At 44.8% G+C, this 22,153-nt stretch overlaps 1 pseudogene across 1 annotated transcript; it reads right to left on the bottom strand.

Annotated features, from left to right (window-relative positions):
* Window positions 1-9,742: 9,742 nt before the first annotated feature.
* Window positions 9,743-10,604, bottom strand: LOC310966197 (annotated as a pseudogene). Its single transcript has one exon. The product of its transcript is annotated as an uncharacterized misc_RNA (transcript).
* Window positions 10,605-22,153: the final 11,549 nt, after the last annotated feature.

The following is a 22,153-nucleotide window of genomic DNA, read 5'->3' as shown; positions in this document are numbered from 1 at the left end:
CTCTGTATCGTTCATGACAGAACGGTCCGGCCATAACATGGACCCCGCGGACATGGAAACCGAACCCCCGCGGTCACTTCCCAGGGAGTACTCCTCGGTAAGCATTCACAGACGCTTCAAGGAATTCTGGAAAATCTCAGTCAGTTGACTGCCTGCGTTGCTCGTCTGGAGTCAAGACAGATGGGACCTTTCCTTGCTGCTCCTGTGAATGTTGAGTCACCCGCTACTACCGTGAGTACTCTCCCCCCTCGTGAGCCCTATGTTCCGGCACCAGAGCGTTATTTTCGAACGTTGAGTGAATGCGGGATTTTTTTTTTCTAGTGCTCTCTTGTGTTCGGTCAACAGCCCCTCACATATGCTAACGATAGCACCAAGATAGCCTATGTGCTAGGTTTGTTGTCAGCCCGTCTCTAATAGCGATTCCAGCAACCGGTTGATTTACGCCAGGGTTCCGCTTGTGCGGCGGATTACTCCGTCGAGTTTCGCACCTTAGCGGCAGAGTTAGGATGGGATGATCGGGCTCTTCAGAGCATTTTCTTTAAGGGGCTTAATGAGGAGGTTAAGGACAGTTTAGTGGGTAGGTCTGAGACTGCTAACCTCCAGGAGCTCATTAACCTAGCTATCAACCGTCTGCGTGAGAGACACCGTGAGAGACACCGTGAGAGACACCGTGAGAGACACCGTGAGAGACGGTCAGTGTTTCCCATGACTCCTGGTCCTCCTATTTGTCTTCTTGAGCAGATCCCTTTTGTACGCATGAGTAGTCGGGTTCCTCTGTCCTCCGCTCCTGACCAGGAGGAACCCATGCAGCTAGGTCGTAGCCATTTGAATCCCGCTGAACGTGAACGGCGTTTTCGGAAAAGGCTATGTATTTATTGTGGTAGTCCAGACCACCAGATAGCTCATTGTCGGAGACGGTTAAACTGTCAGACTCACCAGTCTACAGGCGGGGTTCTGGTGAGTCGTTCAGTGGTCCCAAATTATCCCCGTCAGCGCATAAATCTGGAGGTTGTTTTGACTTGTGAGAGCAGGGAATATAATCGACACTAATATAATCGATTGTGAGTTTGTTGCCGCTAACGCTATATCTGTGACCCAGCTGGAGACTCCCTTAAGTGTTAACAGTCTCAGTGGGAGCGAACTCGCTCAAATCTCCGCTGAGACCTTACCCTTAAATATGTCTATAGCGTTTCATGTTATGCCTTCCACTAATGCCCCAGTAGTTGGTCTGCCCTGGCTTATCACTCACAACCCGGTCATTGACTGGATAACGGGTCGGATTGCGAGTTGGAGTAGCCATTGTCATTCTTCCTGTCTCTGCTCAGCTCCTCCTAGTTGTCCTAGTGCTCTCAGTTCCACTGTACCTGATCTGCCTGATTTGTCTTCCGTACCTCCCGTGTATCACGATCTCGCCGAGGTTTTCAGCAAAACTAAGGCTCTATCTTTACCTCCTCACCGTCCTTACGACTGCCCCATTGAGCTTTGGCCCGGATCTACTTTTCCCACTAGTCGTCTCTACAATCTGTCAGGTCCCAAACGAGAGTCGATGGAGACTTACATAAACGACTCACTCAAGTCAGGGATTATTCGCCCTTCGTCTTCCCCACTGGGAGCGGGGTTTTTCTTTGTGGTCAAGAAGGATAAATCCCTGCGTCCCTGCATAGATTACCGGGGACTTAATAACATCACCATCAAGAATAAGTACCCGCTACCGTTGATCAATTCTGCATTCGAGCCGTTGCATGGCGCAACCGTCTTCTCGAAACTCGACCTCCGCAACGCATATCACCTCGTGAGGGTGAGGGAGAGGGACGAGTGGAAGACAATTCAATTCAATTAAATTCAAAAAACTTTATTTGTCCCCGGGGGGCAATTCAGGGCACACAGAGCAGCAAATAACGACAGTGCAATTATACAAAAACATATTAACCTAACACAAGAATAAAGTGTAAGAGAAGAGTAAGTGTCAGGATGTTAGTGTGTTAGTACAGGTAGAATAAGTGTCAGGTTGTTAGTGTGTTAGTACAGGTTAGATACGGAGAACACTGTCGGCGTGAGATGTAGAAAGACATGCGTGTATCAGATGTAAGCAGACATGTGAACGGGTGTATATGATGTAAACAATGTAAACATGCAGTAGACTGTTGAAACAGGTATAAACAGAACTGTAGTGCAGAAAAGATATAAGTGGACAGTGATCGGATTCAGATGAGGTCAGACATGATACATGTGTGTAATGAGCAGACGTAAACAGAACTATAGTGCAGCAATAGAGTATAAATATAATATATAACTATAAGCTAAATAATAAAGTGATAGTGGTGCATGGCAGGAAAACAGCAGTCTAAATATATGCTAGCTCTGTGTAACAGATGAATACTGAAAAATAAAGTGACCATAGTGCTGTGATGGATACAATATAAGACCTGATAGACAGAATAAAGTGGAGTAGTGCATTAATACCATAAATTAACATAACTAACCGAATCAAGTGGACCAGTAAGAACATAGTAACAGAATAAGTCCGGTGTGAACATAATAACAGAATAAATAAGTGAGTGGAGTAGTGCAACAGACCGGAGTAACATTATAAACAGAGTAAATAAGTGGCGTAGTGCAACAGACCGGAGTAACATTATGAACAGAGTAAATAAGTGGCGTAGTGCAACAGACCGGAGTAACATTATAAACAGAATAAATAAGTGGCGTAGTGCAACAGTCCAGTAACATTATAAACCGAGTGAACAGAATAAGTGGAATTGTGCATCAAACCAGTAGTTCACAGCTTTGAGGACAGGAGTGGGGGTAGATAGCCAGTTCACGTGTCCGGTAAGTGTCCAGGGGGGGGTGGTGGTGTCCAGGGGGTGAAGGTGTCCAGGGAAGGTGTCAGGGGTGGGAAGGAGGAGGGGTGAAGGGAGGGGTGTCCGGGGGGGTGAGGTGTCCAGGGAGGGTGTCTGGAGTGGGGGGGGGGGGATGATGGTGTCCAGGGGAGGGGGGGGGGTGAAGTGTCCAGGGGAGGGTGTCAAGAGTGGGGAGGGGGATGGTCAGCGGGGTCAGGAGTTGAGGAGCTGGACAGCCCTTGGGATGAAGGTTGCTCTTCTCCTCTTTGTCCTGCAGCAGGTACAGCGAAGACGGCGTCCTGAGGGGAGCCACTCAAACGGGTCCTGCATGATCCGACCAGCTAACTTGAGTGTTTGCTGCTCGTGGATGGTCGACAGAGTTCTAACAGGAAGTCCAATGATCTTAGAGCAGACCGTGGCTACGCTCTGCAGGCGGTTTCTGTTCAGGCTGGTGGAGTAGAATCAGCATGTGATGGAGAACGTGATGATGCTCTCGATGAAGGAGTAGTAAAAGGTCAGGAGGATGTTCTTGCTGACTCCAAAGGAATTGAGCTTCCTAAGGAGGTATTTCCACTGCTGACATTTCCTGAGAATCTCCTCTGTGTTGGAGGAGAATTTCAGCAGGCTGTCGAAGATGGTGCCCAGGTACCTGTACTCCTCAACTGCTTCAACAGGCTTCCCGTGGATCACAGTGTTTGCTGATGCAGCCAGTTCCCTCTGCTTGTTGGAGAGGGTCACCACCATGTCTTTGGTTTTGTTGACATTCAGCTCCAGGCAGGAGCTGTCACACCACTCCACAAACTCCTGAAGAGCTGGTCCGTGGTGCAGAGATGGGCCTGACAGCAGAGACAGGAGGACGGTGTCGTCAGCGTACTTCACCAGATGACAGTTAGGCTGTGTGGTTCTGCAGTCATCGGTGTAGAGGATGAAGAGCAGAGGTGAGAGCACACAGCCCTGAGGGGAGCCGGTTGAGGTGTGTTGGAGGTCGGAGAAGGTGCTGTTGACCAGGACTCTCTGTGAACGGTTGGTCAGGAAGTCCAGTATCCACAGGATTAGCAGTTGGTCCAGATGAAAGAGGGCTGAGAGTTTGTCAGCCAGGATGTGGGGCTGCATGGTGTTAAATGCAGAGGAGAAGTCTGCAAACAGGAGTCTGGCTGAGGTGTTGGGGCGCTCCAGGTGTTTGTGAACAGTGTCTATTATGAATGTTTTTGCATCATCGACGCCCCTGCCAGCTCGATAAGCGAATTGGAGCGGGTCCATCTGGGAGTGGGTTTCCCTGATGATGTGTTGTTTTATGATCCTCTCCATGGCCTTCATCACAAGAGAGGTGAGGGCCACCGGCCGGAGGTCATTCAGACATTTGACGGCGCTCTTCTTGGGGATAGGGATAACTGTAGAGTGTTTCCATTGCTGGGGGACTATGCTGCTGTCCATGGATCTTTGGAACAGGGTCTGAAACACGCCCCCTAGCTGCTCAGCACAGTGCTTCAGGAGGTGGCCGCTGATGTTGTCTGGGCCAGGTGAGCTGTTCTCCCTTGTCTTCCTGAGGGCTTTCACCACGTCCTCTTCACTGAAGGTGAAGGCTGCTGAGTCACTGGGCTTGAGCTTGGACATCGCTTCTTCCAGCTGGGTGGTGTTGTCCTGCTCGAACCTTGTGTAGAAAGAGTTAAGGTGTTCACAGTGGCCATGAAGGGACGATGTTCTCCATACAGCCATGTTCTTGAGTCCCTGCCAGGCTGAGCGGAGGTTACCCTGCGGAAGCACTCCTCCACATTGTTCTTGTACTCCAGCTTGGCAGTTTTTATGGCATGCTTGACCTCTCTGTTGACCTCCTTTTTCTCCGTTTCAGAGCCGGTGAAGAAGACCCTTTTCTTCTTGTTGAGGATCTCCTTGAGCTCTTTGGTGATCCAGGGTTTGTTGTTGGGGTAGATAGTGACCGTTTTGGAGGGGATGATGTTGTCCACACAGAAGGAAATGTACGATGACAGTGGGCCTCATTTATCAAACTTGCGTGGAAACGGGCGCAGATCTGAGCGCATAATTGGTCGTAGGAAAGGACCCACGTGTGATTTATGAAACATTCGTATCGGACCAATCTCAGCGTACGAATGAGCGGACCTTGATAAATGCGGCGGTTGAATTCGATTGTCATTAACATGTTACGCCCTTAAATATTCCTGTTTCGGAGGCCTCGCCCACTGAGGTCAAACATGGAGAGAAGGAACGCAGGTTAGAAAAGAAACTTTTCCGACACACAGATCGGCATCCTGACATCCGAGATGGAGCAAAATAAGGACGTGCTTTTTGTCAGTCTTAAGAGTGGAATAAAAGGGGCCCATAAAAACACCGTATGGAAAAAAATAATGGAGGGAGTCAACCCGAAGCAGCGCTCCACTGAGACCCGAGTGCGCGTGTGCGCACTGTTGGACAGGTGTGCCGTTTTCAGCACCCCTGCCGTGAATTGCACCCCATCGCATTATAGCTGATATTCAAAAGATCCATTTAATTCATTTTATAATTATGGCTGCAGTTTATTTCCACAGAACATAAAAAAGGTGTTGTTTTGTGTTCGCTATTATCCAAGTTTGTGATTTTAAGTCTTTAAAATAGTTTAAAGACTGTAAGTAATCAATGGTCTGACCGTTGTGGGTTACCTGTATATAAACTACTCCTTTAGGTGGAAACAACAGCCTTCTGATCCAGAATATCACCTATAATGCGAGGGGTGCATTTCACGGCCGGGGTGCTGAATACGGCACAACACTGGCGCTACCGGTGGGTCATTAGGTATTCCGTAAGAGGATAACCTTTGTCATCTAGAAGAACCAAACCAAGATGTTAATCATCTGATACCTTGTTTGATTTAATGCAATTTATCGAGGGTAGCCACTTACCAAGGAGATGAATTTGGCTCCGCAGTGAGTCTTGCTGCAGCCGCGCGCCAACACATCCATTCATTCATTCAATGTCGGGGTCGCGGGGGGCTGGAGCCGAGCTGTTTTGATATTTAAAAGAATTGCGTGTCCCCACGGCCACCTGGCCACCACGTTTAAAAGCGACAGCTTGGCATCACAAATCACCTGTACATTTATCGAGTGGTAGTTTTGGCGATTAATGAATGCGTTATCATTCATGGATGGTGCCTTCAGACGCACATGAGTACAATAAATCGCTCCAACCACAATTTTTTATTTTTTTTTATTTTTAAAGTTTTAAGAATCCGTTTTGATCTGTTCTTAATATGTGACTGCTTATGCTTAATGACAGCTGAGGTTTGTTCATTATATTCAGCCAGATTTTGTGCTGCACTGCAAATACACAGGCTCAAATGTGCGTACACGACCTCAGACCAGACGTGAGATTGGATCGTAGCTCCCGCTCACGTCCAAATTGATAAATGCCGACGTTCGCCAGGAAATGGTCGTACGCACGTTTTTCTGCCGTACGTTGGTTTGATAAATGAGGCCCACAGTGTCCACATGTTCATTAATGTCATCAGAGGGGGGCAGGAGGTTGTCCCAGTCAGTGGATTCAAAGCATCCTTGGAGTGTGATGATGCTTTCGTTTCGCTTTCTTCACCCTTCTCATGACAGAGATGTAAGCCGGAGCAAGCAGGATGGCATGGTGATCAGCAGAGCCCAGAGGGGGGAGGGCGACAGATCTGTATGCGTCGGGTACTGAACCATAGCATTTGTCCAGTGTCTTCTCCTGGCGTGTGTGGCATGTGATATACTGTTGATAACCTTTTAATGATTTGTCCAGGGAGCAGTGGTTGAAATCACCCAAGATGAATTTGGGAGAGTCCGGTGAAATGTGGTCCAGTTTGTATAAAGAGTCTGTGATGTGTTCAGTGGCTGTGACTGCGTTGGCTCTGGGGTGGATGTAAACCAGGATGACAAAGAGCTGAGGAAACTCTCTGGGTAGGTAGAAAGGGCGAAGGGAGACAGCCAGAAGCTCAATGTCCGGGGTGCACAGTTTCTCCCTCACGACGATCGTTGAGCACCAGCGTGTGTTTACATACAGACACACGCCGCCGCCATGTTGTTTACCGGTGAGCTCAAAGTCTTAGAGGGGGGCCGAAGCCATCAACGTGCAGGGCATTGTCATCATCGTTCTTATTTAACCACGTCTCAGTGAAAGCAAGAACCGAGGCAGTCCTGTACTCATGCATGTGGTTAATGTTAGCTTGTAGCTCGTCCGTTTTATTCCGAAGGGATCTAACATTAGCTAGGACGATAGATGGAAGCGGCCGTTGTCTACAAGTCTCCCGTTTGAGCCTGGCCCTGATTCCGCTCTCTCTTCCCCCTTCTGGTTAGTTAATTGTTCTTGTGTGTGGACTTGTCATGGCTGGTTGAGTTACTCTGCAGTAATTCCTTCGGTAGCGAGTCTACGGGGAAGGCGTGTAGAGGATGGAGTCCGAGCTGCAGTAGGGTCTCTCTGGAGTACGTGTTCCGCTGGTCGTTGTTTCTGCTCGCCGTCACAAACTCCAGGAGAAACCACACTTGAAGAATGGCCATGAAAAACACGGGTATATCCATGCCGAGTGGAGAATTAAAGTGCCGGATGAAATAGGAAAAGAAAAACAAGGAGAAGAACTTTCGCGTTGTCCGGCAGTCACAGGGTTAACAGGAAGGTAAACAAAGAGAGGGTCACGAGGGGATGGGCAGGAAAAAAAAAAAAGTCCGCTACGTCTCTGTAACGTAGTTAAAAAGTTAGAAAACACACTCGGTGTGTGTGGGGTGCAAAGGGTAAACTAAAAAGTAACAAATATATACATAAAACAAGTAGAAAAACGTAATAAATGCTAAATAACGCTAAAAGATGCTCTGTGCTCCGTCCGGTCGACCACACGAGCAGCGACCCGGAACCGGAAGGTCTTTGCACCGCCACCAGAGAGCAGCCCACTGCTGTGTTTGTATCTGCCACACCTACTTGATTTTTATCATGGTCATTGTTCTTTGAGTGAATATGAAGCATGCTAGGGTGTCTAGCTCCACATGTTTTACATGACAGTCGCCTCCTACAGTCCTTACTCATGTGCCCTATGCACAGACAACCGAAGCACACTCCACGCTCTTTCAGAAAAGTGAACTTCTCTTTATGAGCCCTCTTTCCCAATAGAGAACACAACTCCAGTGTGTGTGTGTTCACCCTTGCAGTATAAGCAGGTATTTTTGTCCAATGGGGCTCCTTCCTTTTGCACATGGGCCTTTCCATCAGCTGATGTTACCTTTGCTGCCATCTTTAATTTGTATAGTCTTTTGTGTGTCCTGTATATTGCCAAATACAGGGTCTGCAATGATTTTTACCTGACGCTCAATGAAACTCACAATGTCAGGGAAAGTAGCTCTTCGATGGTGGGTCTCTTGAATACCACAAGCTACTGACCTCCATTTATCTTTCAGCTTGTATGGCAACTTCTTGATCACTGTCAGCATGTTTGCAGGCATGTTGAGTTCAGACATATACAGTATGTCATTCATAGCATTACAACATCCTCTTAAGAAGAGACAATAAGCTCGGAGAGATTTAGCATCTTCTGCTTTAACCACAGGCCATGAGAGTGCTTTGTCCAAATAACAAGCGATCCACTTTTCCACAGGGTAATTCAATCCTTGAGCAATACGGCAAGAATGACATCAAACAGCAGCCACAGCATCCGTGTGCATCCAATATGCATTAGCAACCAGCATCAACTGCATCCAGGCAAGGCATAAACTTTGCAGTATTGAGAAGCTGATTTCAACATACCGTGGCTTGCGCTGCGCTTCCGTCACTTCATTCAAATTTACTCACGTCGAAAGTGGCTGAGTGGTCCATTGTTTTAAGTGCATCAATCCAGCTGAGCATCAACCATTGTCTTTCCAGGTTAGTTATGAAGCAGTCTATATATTTTCAGTGAATTGCCAGCCAGAGAAACATAAGATAATCGCAGAGACAGAAGCTCACCACATCCTCAATTCCTGACAGAAACTGAGACAGGGAAAGAGACAGGGACAGAGGACCACAGAGAGGAGAGGAGAGTATGGAGGTATAGTCCAGCAGCTCAAGTGCATCACAGATACAAACCAATGATTCCTTTACTAAAGAGCATACGCTCTTTCTTATTGATTTAATGAGGCGACACCTGTAGGCAAATGGGAGTGAACCTCCCCGCACTCTGGCAGAGCTAAATAGCAGAATTAAAAATGGTAAAGGGTGAAAAAAACAAATGTGGGGTGAAATGGCTGGTCAGCTATCTGACCATTTTGGTCAGACATTTGATCCTGCCAAAGTGAACAGGCAGTGGAACACACTTGTGGATGTCTATTAAAAGATAAAGGATAATAATAAGGGGAACTCTGCGCTTCAACCACGATGTTGAATTCCCATTTATAGGAACATCAGAGGGGATTCAGATTTGCAGGCCTGATATAGTTAATGAAGGTGGGCAGTTAGGTATAGCCAGCCTGGCCAGCCCATCTCCACAGGGTAGCACAGTGAACACACCTAGACACAGGTTTAGATCACAGAAAAATGCAAAGAGTCAGAGGCTGCAAGTCAAAAGAGGCACGAGGAATTGTCAAATGAGTCAGGCTCAGGGCTCCTTTGAGGCTCTTATGAGATAATATCTTAACAAGTCTTAAGGTGGTGCAGTCATTTTGGATGGAGTGATGGGCTAATGACATCCTGTTCCTGTGGTTACTGTTTCTGCTTTTGCTTACATTGTTTGAATATTTGTACATTTTGAAAATGTATTTGTGAACTTGTTAAATATACCTCAATGGTTGTTTGAAATGTGTTTTATAAATAAACAAGTCCCAATGCCAATTTTTTTGGACATGCCAGTTTAACATTTCACAAACTGGCCAGGGCTTCTGTATTATGATTTCCCATACATTTCTTAAAGTAAAGGTTTTCACTCAAACTGTTCGTGAATTTTCATCCTCTTGACGTGGACAACCACCTGGATGCTCTTCACAGATGTCTGCAGGACCTGTGCACATGTTATGGAGCTACAGGCACATGAGCATGACTACTAAATCCAGTCTGGTGTTCTGGAGATCTCTGACTCTCCTCCATTTACACTTTAGTCTACCGAATGCCTGCTCTACCACATCTCGGCCTCTGCTTATTTTGGAGTTGTCCAGTTGGTCCTGCAAGGTGAGGGCTCCGTTGTCCCTCTTCGGGTCTTGATGAAAGGGTAAGCTTGCCCAATATAGGCACTATCCCCCAGTTTTCAAAAAATGTTGATTTCCTCAAAATTCTTGCATCATAAACCTTGCCAGGTGCACCCTCAAATATGTCGCAAAACCTTCCAGTCTCATCCACGATTCCTTGCAGGACTACAGAGTAGTAATTCTTCCTGTTCAGGTAGTCCCCTCCTCTGGTGTGTGGTCTTTGTATATTTATGTGGCATCCATCAATAGCCCCGATAATGCCTTGTGTGCCACACTTTGTGTTGAAAGCAGCAGAGGAGGCTATCTTCTCACAAACGGTGGGCCAGCTGACAAAAGAGGGCGCCATGGTGCAAAAAGCTGAGAGCACTTCCACAATACATCTATGGGCTGATGATTGTGACATGTTAAATTTGTCTGACATTTCACGAAAACTATTCTGATTGCCCAAATACCACAAAAAAAGAGCAACCTTTTGCCTCAGAGGAATCTCAGGAGGGCCTCCTGTGTGCTCTTCATTTAGGCCAAGCTGCTTCAGTAGGTCAGTAATGTAATCAAACTGGGAGTGGGTAATGCGAAGATGTCTATAAAATGTGTGTTCATCCATCTGAAATAATAATTCCCACTTGGTACCAGTCTTGAGAATTTGCCCTGGTGTCAGACATTGGGCAAGTATTGCTATTCTGAAAAATAGAACAAAGTTTTATGAGTTCCTGAATTACAGATGGAATTATGAAAAATGAATTCATTAAATGCAGATGAATTGCATATAACAATACAGCTTTAACTACATGCTATGTTTATAATGTGGGATCAAACTCTCAATATTGATTGAAATTTTTATCCAGACAATTTTGTTTTAAACATGTCATTTGTTTACTGTCAAACAGTTCTGTGCAGTTTAATTGGGGAAGGGGTGTAACAAGACAACACTAGCCTAACCAAATGGATAGCCATATTTTTCTTTTAGCAGCTTTTAGACTTTAAGCACGTTTGCAGTGAGGAAGGCTCCAGTGCATAATTACCTCATCCTGTCTGTGTATGTAAGTAGACTGAATTGCTGACAGTCAAAATACCTCTTCAAAAATAAAGCGGATATCAGCTTAGCGCGGCGGTCGTCCATGTTTTCTGTTTACGTACGACTTCAATTGCCTGGAACACTTTGAAGTCAGAGCTCGTAAACTCCAGGTAGGATAAGTCCCATATCCCACAGCACTGGAATGCAGCATACCACCTCAATTGTTTTTGATGTCTATGTTGATTCACGTCTGCAGCTTTGATTATTTCACTCCTTATGGGTCGTGAGAGACAACGCTCAACCAGCCTGGTTTTGGCAGGTAAAGGGTTTTTTGTATGCATTGTCTTTTGGTTGTTAAAGAATACATCTTAAATGTAGTTATTTACTTTTAAAATAATAATATAATAATACATATATAGTGAGACAAACGCAGTCGTTCTTTCGTAAAATGACCGCTTCAACCACCACCCCTATATAGTCGCTCAAGGGAAACGGCACTCCCTCAAGGCGTTTACACACACACACACACAAAAATCTCTAATGAGAAACAATTAACAAGAAAACACAGCATCTAAGAGAAAATACTATTTTGACTAAATCTCTACTCTATAAAACACCAAAAGTTTAACAAAATTTTATTTTAAAACACCACTTTACATAGTACTCTTGCATACTTTTTATTTTAAAATAGACTTACATTCTCATCTATATACAATTCTACAATTTTTCTGTAACTCTGCTCATCTCTATTTTAACTTGAAGACCTCTATTTATAAACAATACATCAGCATCTATCGTATTATACATGAAAACATGGTCTTACTATTACTATGACCCACATGTCAAATAGTGACCCTTATTTACTACTCATGGGCGACGCTAAATTGCGGAGGATACGCATTTTCATCAATCAGCATGGCCGTGGCGGGGCTTCAAATTTCGCCCCCACGCCATAAACCAGGAAGTGGTCTTTAACATGACCATACATTTGTTGCACACTTCAATAAAGACGCAGTGTGGCTTTGTTCAAATGCTTTACTGAACAGTCTGAGAAAACACATTGCAATACAGTTATGCTTCTGTCCAGTCGGATGCAGAATATACACTGAGCACATTAACATTCAACCGTTTTTAGTCCAACATATATACAGACAAATATCACTGTCCCCTTTACATTAACACCATATCTATGGTTTGGTATAAACATATAAACACCTTATACCCCGGAAGTTTTCTATATATCCCAGTCACTTGGCCCAGCGACTAACATGGCTCTTCGTGTGCAATTAGCTTATCTTTAGCTTTAACTTCGGCTTCAGAGTGACAGGGATAATCGACAGAAAAACAACATATAACAGTGCAGGAATATTCAGCCAACTTCCTCGCCACCTCTATAAATCTGTCTCTATCCATTTTCTTTTGGCTTACCTGAGAAAACACATTGCAATACAGTTATGCTTCTGTCCAGTTGGATGCAGAATATACACTGAGCGCATCGGCTGTGTTTACCCTTGACTGAGTTGCTCATTTAGGGGGATACTCCCTCTTGGGGCATAAAGACGCCACTACACCCCTCTATTGCCTGATGGAAGAACTAGAGCACAGTGATTCTTTTAGATAAAATAACATACAGTACATATGGGTGTCCCTTTTATAACCACCATCTGAACTTTTGAACTTTTCATCAAATTCGGTTGTTGTGGCGACCATCCTTCGCCGTGAAACAGGAAGTGGTTGTAACTTCAACATACATTTTCCAACATGCCACAAATTTCTCATGATTCATAACAGTCCAGGCCTGAACACATCTGCATCTCAATATTTAGTCATAAGCATAGCGCCCCCTACTGGCAACAGGAATAATGACAAATATCTACCGATTTGCATGAAACTCATATTGTGGGTTCTCCACTTGGTGTAGGGTAACACAATGCATGTTTTGTGTCTGTTGGGTAATGGCATGGCAGACATTTTTTTTCCCGCCCGCCATAAACGGGAAGTCGCTCCAACTCAAGCATGAATTGCCCAAACTGCACTTTATTTCCCAGAGATGTTTAGATTCAAGACCTGAGGACAACAATATGCCAATATCCACTAACAGACACAGCGCCATCTACTGGCAACAGGAAATCAGACTTATATAGGTCTTTAACGTGACCATACATTGTCCAATCTGTCCCAGACTTCTCAGGCATGATTGGACTCTCGGTTTGAACACATCTATATTTCAGTGTGCATCATTTATAATATACCTATTATTATATTATGTATTACAAAAGACAGTTTTTCTGGGGGGGGGCGTTAGAGAGCTACTGACCTAAGGTGGTAGCATCAAATTCACTTGTTTGTTTAAAAAAAATCGTGTCCCAGAGTGGCAGGGGCCTGATGGCATCTGATGCAGTTTGGATCTGAGCCGGGGTATATCTGGGCCAGTCTGACTCTACAGACGTGGAGGCGGTTGAGTATCTTAAATTTAACCAATCCGTGCCTAACACAAATTGAGGATGTATGTACTCTTTTGATAGCTCCTTGCCAGGTTTCCTTTAGAAAGCTCCAGGCTCAAGTCTTTACCCCACCCCTCTTTCAAATGGTGAAGAGAGTTACCTTTCATGTCTTGTAAAATACTGTACAACACAGAGACACACAGCCTGGTATGTGGGGCTTAAGCTTCAGACATTCATTTAGTGGGCAGGCTGGAGGTTTGTGCGAGAATGATGAAAAATATGTACGAGTGAAACTGCGTATTTGTAGGTACCTGAAGAAATGGGACTTTGGCTTGTTTGACCAGTCTGTTAAAAAGTACAACCTACCTAACAGTCCATTAAAGAATAGGTCTCCTACAGAATGAAGTCCCTTCCCAAACCATGTCTGAAAAGCTGCATCTAACAAAGAGGGTCTAAAAGGGGGATTGGCGATAAAAGGCATTGACACCAAAGCTTGCGTAAGGCCGAAGTGTTTACGAAAATGGGTTGTTTGTATGAGCCCCCACTGCTAATGGTGATGGGCCACACAATATAGATGCCAAGGAGACTGGCAAACATGCTTTTTGTTCCATGAGAGACCAGCTTGGACCTTCCCCTTTCACACAAGTATTGTACCAGACAGTCACTTTATGAATATTGGCTGCCCAATAATAATATAAAAAGTTGGCAGCGCTAGACCACCCTTTGTTTTGCGTACACGTGGTGTAGTCTTATTCCAAAGGAACGTGCTAATATATTTATCTAATTCTTTAAAATATGATTTTGGCAAGAAAATGTGGACTGTCTGGAATAAGTATAGAAATTTTGGGAGAATAACCATCTTAACTGAGTTAATGCGACCGGCCAGAGATAATGGAAGCATTGACCAGCGATTAGTATCCTTCCTAGCTTGATCTATAAGAAGAAGAAGAAGAAGAATTCCTTTATTAGTCCGGCAACGAGGAAATTCAATTTTTTCACTCTATTATTGTTATTCATGTTACACACACACAGGCCCGAAATACACACACATGCACAGACAGGACCTATATACTGTACATGCAATTGATGGAGAGATGTTAGAGCGAGTGACCGGCGCCCCGAGCAGTTGGGGGTTCGGTGCCTTGCTCAACAGCACCTTAGCAGTGTCCAGGAGATGAACTGGCACCTCTCATGCCACCAATCCACGCTCCATTCATGGTACACACAGGGACTCGAACTGGCGACCATACGGTTCCCTGCCAAGTCACCTATGGACTGAGCTACTGCCGCCCCCAAGTGGTATAAAGTTAAGTTTAAGAAGGACTTTATAATGGCGTGTTACCTTTGACTCCTAAATATGTTAGGGGGCCAGTTGAAGTCGGGCCAAATCCAAATTTGTTTAATGATTTAAAAAGGTGTCCATATTTGATTCGTTCAAAAGCTTTGTGCGCGTCCAATGAAATTACTATCTCTGGAAGTTGAGTCAAGTTTTCAGAGTATAATATATTAAAGAGGCAGGGCAGGTTATGATATAACTGCCTGCCCTTTATGAAACCCGTTTGGTCAGGGTGTACAATAGTTGGTAAAACGGATTCTAATCGTAGGGCGAGGATTTTTGTAAGTATTTTGTAATCACATGTAAGTAGGCTGATTGGTCGGTATGATTTGACTTGGTTGGGTTTTTGTTAGAATAATTGTACATAAAGTAATCTCATATTTACTATAATTGCCTTTACATATAAACTAACCTTACTTGGTGTGTGTGTACAGCTAATTTGTGCAGAGTTGTGTTGCAGGTAGAAGAAATCAGACAGCGTGACTGCTGATGAGTCACCAAAGAGGTATCTGTGCAAAAACAGGAACTGCTCATCTGTTTAAAGACAAAACATGTTTCAAGGACGAGCAACATGTGCCCCCTCTCCCTTAGAGTTGTAAACTCATAAAGATAATGAATTGTTTATATGTGACGAGTTGCAGTTGTGTGCCCCCTCACCTTTAGAGCTATAACTCATATTGTAACTAGGAACCACCGAAAGGAAATGTGTAGAAAAAGGCAGAGTGTGCTTCAGAGCGGTAGGAGATTGTATCTGAACGCATCTCTGTCCGTTTCTCCTTGCAAGTAAAACATATAACTCTTGTCTTTCTCTCTTTTGTTATGTTTTGGATGTTTTAGGTTGCTTGAACCTGACATTTATTTGGTCCTTCGAGCCGGAGATCAACACGCCTGAAGGATTCCAGCGGGTGTGGGGGACTCCAGGAAAGACTGTGGCCACGGCACACTCCATAGAGTGAGTCTTTTAAGATCCTTTTCCAGGACTGGAAATCAGCCCACCTGCTGGGATCTGACGGCTGACAGTAATCTGTGAAGGGGAAAGACAACAGTGGTGAGTAAAGTTTCACTTAAAAAGATGACGAATGACTGAGGGTCATTGCGCAGAGAAAACCCTGACAATTCTAGACACTATCAGGTAAAAGCTATCACTTAAATCCCGTAGAGGCAACGGAGGTCCGCAAAAAAATAAATAAAACTAAAAATTAAAAAAATATATGAAAATCAAAAAATCTGTGTAAAGGACGGCGGGCTCCTGTGACGTTAAACCCACTGGGAGACAGAGACCCGAAAGCTCTGTGTAAAAGGACAAGTGGGGTCCGGACGTCTTAAAAGTTCAGAAGTAAAAGCCGGTAAAATTGTGTGAATGAAAGTGTGATTGTGAGTGTTATTGGAGATCAAAATACCACTAGGTATTTTACCTCATGCAAAACAGTAAGACTACAAGTAGCGGACCTATTGTGGATGCAAAGGCAAGAATTCTCCACTCGAAAGAGTTGAAGTGAGAGTTACCACAAAAGGTAGTTTAATCGCTACCCTACTGATTAAAACCAGTTTTTAGAACACCCTAGGTGTTAACAGGACTGGACCAAAATCTCAAAAATGTGAAAAGGGGGAAGCAAAATCGAACCAAAAGATGAACTGTTAAGTAAAGATTGGAAGTTTATAGAGAAACAGGATCCTGATAAAATTAAACATCTTAATGAATGGATAAAAAAATACAAATTTGAAGGCCGGCTGAACACACAAAAAATAACTGCACTACAAGATGCAATAAAAACAAAGACCAAAAAGAATCTAAAAAAAAATGTAACAAGAAGGGTATGAGGATACGGAATATTGGATGAAGGCAGCGGAAAAAAGAGAAGAGGGACACAGAAAAAGTAAAAGACAGGTACTTGAAAGTGTAGAGAAAGCTAAAGCAAAAGAGGTGCTGTTTCATAGGAAGGAGGATGATGAGACAGGGCCAGTGACAAGAAGACAGGAGAGACAGAGAGATGAGGAAAGTGAGGGAGACAAAGCTGCTGCAAAGCCAGTGGTTGTTGCAGGGCCAAAGGTCGCAGTGCAGGGATTATATCCCAATTTATCACCCGAGTCTCCACCACAGTACGAGGAGACACCTCGGCGAGAGACTCGAGCAGGAAAGGCAGGCCCACTTACATGTTCAGGAACCATAGGAAATGTATTGTCCCCAGCACCATCTGCTCCAGGGCCAAAATACTCTCCTGATGGGTCCGAAATGTATCCAATGATTCAGGTAGCAAATCCAAACACCGAAGGTGGACAACCACCAACGATACTGGTTTACAGAACATGGACCATGGAAGATGTTAAAAAGGCTGTGGAAGGAGTGACTCTTCATAAGTAGGATGTTCCTCAGTTTGTCCAAGACATGGAGAGTCTGAGGCACTCATACTATTTGAACGGGCAAGAAGTGCAGCAAATCTGTATGGCTGCTTAAAAAACAGGTTGGCATTATGTACGGGGCACATGGGATCCCATGAACGCAGGCCAAATCCTACCTCATCGTAGCCAGGAATTAAACGACCGTGTGCAAGGGCTAGTTGACAGAGTCACACACCGATTTAGACGGAGAGCAAATTACACTGAAATAGGAAGAATAAAGCAAAAAGAGGATGAACTATTTGAAGAGTATAGAATCAGGATGACAGCTGTGTTTAAAACACACAGCGGGTTGGAAGACAATGGTGATGGAAACAGCAACTGAAAAACGCCTTGCATGCAGGAACCAAACATGTAATACGTTGCTGGGTGAATAAACATTACATAGGTCTACCAACAGGAAATTTGGAGGACTATGTTAATCATGCCCTCCATGCAGAAAAAGTTATAAAAGAAAAGAACATTAAGAGACCTGTTAGTACTTTCTTTCAGGATGAGGAAGAGGAGATTTACTACCAAGGAGGTAGGGGGAGAGGAGGTTTCAGAAGTCGGGGTCAAACCGTAGAGGACAGAGAGGAGGGGGAGTAGGAAAAGGAGGTTTCACACAAAATTCATCGGGCTGTTGGTCATGTGGAAAGGAGGGGCACATAGCCAGAGACTGCCCAGGAAATAAATATTTTTCAGCATGACTAACACGTACACCAGCTGAGGCAGCTCCCCACAAAGAGGAATCAGAGAACAAAACAGACCGGGACACAGGGGAAGTGCTGTTAAAAAAAATCAGATGTATCAAAGTGTGCGTACGCATGGATCCAAGCAGTTCCTTTGTACATCCCAATCAACGTGGAATTGAGCGCACATGTAGAAGTGCTAAACTCCTCCCTGCCCACGGCCCCATTTAAATATGCAAATCAATTTAAATAGGGCTTGCACCGGGGATTCCCTCTCTGCACCATCAGATTTAAACGATGAGTAAAGGCAAGAAGCGCAACTGCATCGAGTCTGAGCTCGAAATGTTATCAAATGAAGTGGAGACCCGAAGAGCTGTTTTATTTGGTAGCCTCTCTTCAGGGATAAACACAAAGAAAAAGACATTTGAGTAGGAGTGTGTGTGTGAGGCAGTGAACGCTGTGGGGTCAGAGCAGCGCACACCCACTGAAATTTTTAAAAAAATGGTCCGACGTGAAGGTGGAGCTGAGGTGGAGGATCTGGCCCAACGCCGAAGCATCACCGCAACGGGCGGGATGAGGAGGGGAGGAACTGACCCCCTTTGATCAGGGAGTGGCGACTATTGTGGGGGACACAGCTCTAAGCGGAGTTGTGGGGGCCCATGAAGGCGACACAGATCACCACGCGCCCCGGTGACTCCACGCCAGCTGACGTCCGCCCGACTGGCCGTGTCCTTTAGCTGTGCTGGAATCACAGGAGGAAATAATGAGAGCATCCGTGGCGTCAGTGATCGTCTAGATCAAATTGTCAATGCACTGGGAGATATTTGTCCCGCAATAAATGCACTTACAAAGTAAATTGTGTCCTTGCCTCTTTACATCGTTGAAATCAGATGATGCCGGGCCCGTATCGCTTCGCGGGGTGGGTCGAGGTTGACGGGTCCGGCATCTGGTTCCTCTGGTGGGGGGGGGTGTGCTCTGGCAGTGGTATGCCATGGCGGTGTGCCAAGTTTTGCAGGACACCACAGGCCAGCACGATGCGGCACACCTTCTCAGGTGTGTACAGCAGCACCCCGCCCGACCTGTCTAGACAGCGCCAGCGCCCCTTCAATAGGTCAATTGCCCTCTCCACCACTGCCCGAGTTCGGGAATGGCGGTCGTTGTACCTCCCCTCTTGGTCGGTGCCGGGGTTATAGTGAGAGGGGTCAACAGCCACGTTCTCAGGGGGTAACCATATATATATGTATATATATATAAAATCACACTACTGTTCGTGGGAAAACAAACAGGACAAAACAACTTCCTTACAAGGATTGACAAGACTGATCACACTTATATTAATGACTGCAGAGGTGCGCCGTGGCTACTGCAGTGTGACATTTCTAACTTTACGCACGCGTTTATTGAGACAAATACTGAACACAAGGAGACAAAAAAGGCTGACTAGATAGCTCTGCCACTCTATTTTCACCAGGGAAAAAACAAATACACATATTTGAATGCACGTGCCCAAACGGGCATTGTGCTGGTTTAAATTCGGGGCGCAATTAAACGGATGAATGATTTACTCACCGAGAAGCCACCCATCGCGCACCCTGCCAGCCTCCAACCTGTTACCCATCATGCTATTGGTTAGAATGAACGAGTCATGCGTTGAACCAGGCCACCTTGCCACGATGTTGGTGAGCTGCATTTGCGCATCACATATTATTAGAACATTTATTGATTGAAAATGTTTCCTGTTCACAAAAACAAATTCATCCTGTGATGGCGCTTTTATAGCAACATGTGTGCAGCCAATAGCTCCGATTACATTAGGGAAACCGGCTCTTGCTGCAAATTGCACCTGTGTGGGAACGGACAACCCCTGGCTCCTGGCTGTGTGTCGTTCTAGGGCTGGCCGCAGCTCTGCGCCCAGCTCCAGTAACACTGGCCTCGGCAACCTGAAACGACTCATGAGCCAGTTGTCGTCATTTTCCAACAGATCTTCCCGTTCTCTAAACACCCTCTCACGTCTGATATTACCATTTGCGATGTCTTCTAACAAGCCCAAGGCTGCCATTGTTAATGCCATTTTTTCATCACTTTGCGCATGCTTTTATATCCATCCATATGATTGCAAACACGTGTCTGTTAATTGTCCATTAATGTGTCTCTGATGTGCTCATTACACTGAGGATGAATTGTTTTCACATAATTAACAGTTTCCCAGCATCACCTCTAAGTGTCGCCAAAGAAACAATAGCTGTAGAAACGTGCGTACGGCAGCCATGAAGCTTGCGTTGCGCACCGCACATTTCCACGGTCATTTCACTTTTGATACATCTGAACGTTGGCGTGGAAAATGGCGAATGCCACGTTTTTCTGCGTACGCAACATTGATACATGAGGCCCCTGCTCTCTATGGATAGTATAAAACCAGAAGTAATTTTGTACGTGAACGGTAAACCCATTACCTTTTTATGTGACACAGGTGCCTGCAGGACTACCTGCAGAGAACTAATACCAGGGTTCAAACCAAATCAAACAAGTGTCACTGTGAGATCTGCCAGTGGAAAGCTGACTCAGGTGCCAGAGACAGAACCCGTGTGGATAAGAGACCAAGATCCAACTGGACTGTCTTGTCAGCTGTTCATCTTTATGTTTCCAGAATGTCCAGTCAACCTTTTGGGCAGAGACGGTTTGTTGTTGTTAGGACTAGCACTAATACCTACACCTGAGGGACAGATTGTGGTAAAAAGAAAAGCAGAACTAAAGAATGGAAACCTTTTTGTTCTCCAAGGGACAGGACAGCCGCACTATTATTACACCCTTGACGTGCCTAACAAACCTCCCCACCAAACAGCATCCGCCTTGATGGCTGAAGGCAGAAATACAATCCCAAAACCCCAAGATCAAATGACAGAAAGTGTTCTACACGTTACTCTCTGGTATAAATCCACACTTGGACCAGATAGAGAATACGAAGCTAAGCTAGGGAAAGCCACTCCTGCTAAAATCACTGTAACTTATTTGTATGGAGATACAGAAAGTACAGCAGTAGCGATTGTAACCTCGTCTGATGAAACCTCCAAGCTGTATCGGATGTGGACCCCACCTCACATCTCCCTGTATAAAAGTAAAAATCAACAATGGAAAGATCTGGGTAAAATAGTGCAAATGGGGAGAGAGTGCAACAGACTGGGTTGCCACATCAGTAAACACGTGGTACAGCTCAAATACAGGTCTGACCAGAAAAGCATTGTTTTGGACAGTCCAAGTGCAGGGAGGTACTCATCTGGACCAAAGAGCTCAGTGAAACATTATTTTAACGGAAAATGAGGAAGAACTGCTAAAAAGTGTTCCAGATAAATTATGGTCTAAAGGACCAACTGATGTGGGATTAGTAAAAGGAGCATTACCAATGCAAATAAGACCTAAAACTGAGTACAGACCATGTGTGAGACAATATCCATTAAAACAGGATGCACAAGAGGGAATAAAACCTGTAATTGAGGATTTAATTGCTGCAGGAGTAATAATTAAATGCGAAGACTCCCCCTGCAACACTCCTATTTTTCCAGTAAAAAAGCAAGCACCATCTGAAGGATGGCGCATGTAAAGACATGTAAAAAAGACACTATAGCACTCATAAAATATTTAGCTGAAGAAGGTCACAAAGCAAGTAAGAAAAAGCTTCAAATGTGCAAAGAACATACCTGGGACACAATCTTAGTGCAGGAGGACGAACAATAGTGGAAGACAGAAAGACTGCAATCGTCCAAACTCCTACACTAGTGACTAAAAAACAGATGATGTTATTTTTAGGATTGACAAATTATTGTAGAACTTTGGTGCCTAACTATGCAGAAATAACGGCACCATTGAGCAAATGAATGTATGAAGAAGATCTAAAAATCACATCCCCATTATACTGGAATGCAGAGGCTGAAGAAGCATTCTGTAAACTAAAACAAGTTTTGGTATCTAGCACAGCACTAGCATTACAAGATTATAGTAAACCTTTTGTTCAAAGGGTAGATTGCAAAGGATATTTTATGACTTTTGTATTAGCACAACAACATGGAGACAAATTGAAACCTATAGCATATTTTTCATCTAAACTAGACAGTGTAGCATGTGCACTGCCTCACTGTGTGAGAGCAGAGCCGATCTTAGAGACCAACCATTACAAAAAGGAAGTGATATTTGTAGATGGTTCTTCTAAAAAGAATGAACTAGGTAAAACTCTGACAGGAGATGCAGTTGTAACTCACACGACGGTGCAAAGGGCAGAACAACTGTCATCACATT

The sequence above is a fragment of the Echiichthys vipera genome (genome assembly GCF_963691815.1).
Source record: "Echiichthys vipera genome assembly, chromosome: Y".
NCBI lineage: Eukaryota > Metazoa > Chordata > Actinopteri > Perciformes > Trachinidae > Echiichthys > Echiichthys vipera.
The sequence above is the reverse complement of the archived record's forward strand: the minus strand, read 5'-3'. Positions and strand labels throughout refer to the sequence as shown.